General features: G+C 46.7%; 1 pseudogene; it reads left to right on the top strand.

Annotated features, from left to right (window-relative positions):
• The first annotated feature begins 257 nt into the window (after window positions 1–257).
• On the top strand, window positions 258–375 carry LOC124558410 (annotated as a pseudogene).
• Window positions 376–1,575: the final 1,200 nt, after the last annotated feature.

Genomic DNA, 1,575 nt, shown 5'->3' with positions numbered 1-1,575 from the left:
AGGAAAAAATCCGAAAATGGTGAATTTATATTTGTATCATACGAAAAAAAATTCACATTTGTTTTCAGACAGTCTGTTGTCCATCCGTCTGTGAAGCCCCATAGTTATCAGAAACGACAGGCGTGTCACGTTGAAATTTGTGTCACATACTAAAGTCTATAACCACTTGGCGGGCACATAAATGTAAGCTTCAAAGACTATGCGGTCAAAAGATACGGTCATTATCATGTATTTTGATACTCGCAAAGTCACTCATTGCCAACGGCCTTGCCGCAGTGGTAACACCGGTTCCCGTCAGATCACCGAAGTTAGGCGCTGTCGGGCTGGGCTAGCACTTGGATGGGTGACCATCCGATCTGCCGAGCGCTGTTGGCAAGCGGGGTGCACTCAGCCCTTGTGAGGCAAACTGAGCAGCTACTTGATTGAGAAGCAGCGGCTCCGGTCTCGGTAACTGACATACGGCTGGGAGAGCGGTGTGCTAACCACATGCCCTCCATATCCGCATCCAGTGACGCCTATGGGCTGAGGATGACACGGCGGCCGGTCGGTACCGTTGGGCCTTCATGGTCTGTTCTGGACGAGTTAAGTTAAAGTCACTCATTAAAATCTGTTGTTTATTTGCCCCTGAAGATTTTTAAAATCTCATGGGACTTAACTGGTAAGTTCATCAGTCCCTAAGCTCACACAGTACTTAACCTAAATTATCCTAAGGACAAACACACACACCCATGCCCGAGGGAGGACTCGAACCTCCGCCGGGACCAGCCGCACAGCCCCTGAAGTGGATGGTTCAAATGGCTCTGAGCACTATGGCACTTAACATCTGAGGTCATCATTCCCCTAGAACATAGAACTACTTAAACCTAACTAACGACATCACACACATCCATGCCCGAGGCAGCGTTCGAAACTTCGTCCTTAGCGGTTGCGTGGTTCAAGACTGAAGCGCCTAGAACCGCTCGGCCACAACTGACGCTTCCTGACGTGGAATCGTGAAATTTGGCAAGCAGAAAGTTTTCAGTCACTTTGTAACTGAATCCCATGGAAAATATATTTCTTTCTTCATTTGTTATCCAACTTAAAACTTGAATTTAAAACATTCTCGAAAGCCTTGGAATCCCTGGGACTAATATCTTGCCAGTATCAGAGTCGACAACGGTAAAAAAAAAGCTTTGGAGATTCTCGATCCATGGAATGTGTGAACTGTCTGTTTACATTATTTCACTACTGGCCATTAAAATTGCTACACCACGAATATGACGCGAAATTTAACCGACAGCAAGAAGATGCTGTGATATGCAAATGATTAGGTTTTCAGAGCATTCACACAAGGTTGGCGCCGGTGGCGACACCTACAGCGTGCTAACACGAGGAAAGTTTCCAACCGATTTCTCTTACACAGACAGCAGTTGACCGGCGTTGCCTGGTGAAACGTTGTTGTGATGCCTCGTGTAAGGAGAAGAAATGCGTACCATCACGTTTCAGACTTTGATAAAGGTCGGATTGTAGACTATCGCGATTGGGGGTTTATCGTATCGCGATATTGCTGCTCGCGTCGGTCGAGATCCAATGACA

The sequence above is a fragment of the Schistocerca americana genome, chromosome 1, assembly GCF_021461395.2.
Source record: "Schistocerca americana isolate TAMUIC-IGC-003095 chromosome 1, iqSchAmer2.1, whole genome shotgun sequence".
In the NCBI taxonomy this organism is placed as follows: Eukaryota; Metazoa; Arthropoda; class Insecta; order Orthoptera; family Acrididae; genus Schistocerca; species Schistocerca americana.
Note: the sequence above shows the minus strand (reverse complement) of the source record. Positions and strands in the feature narration are given on the sequence as shown.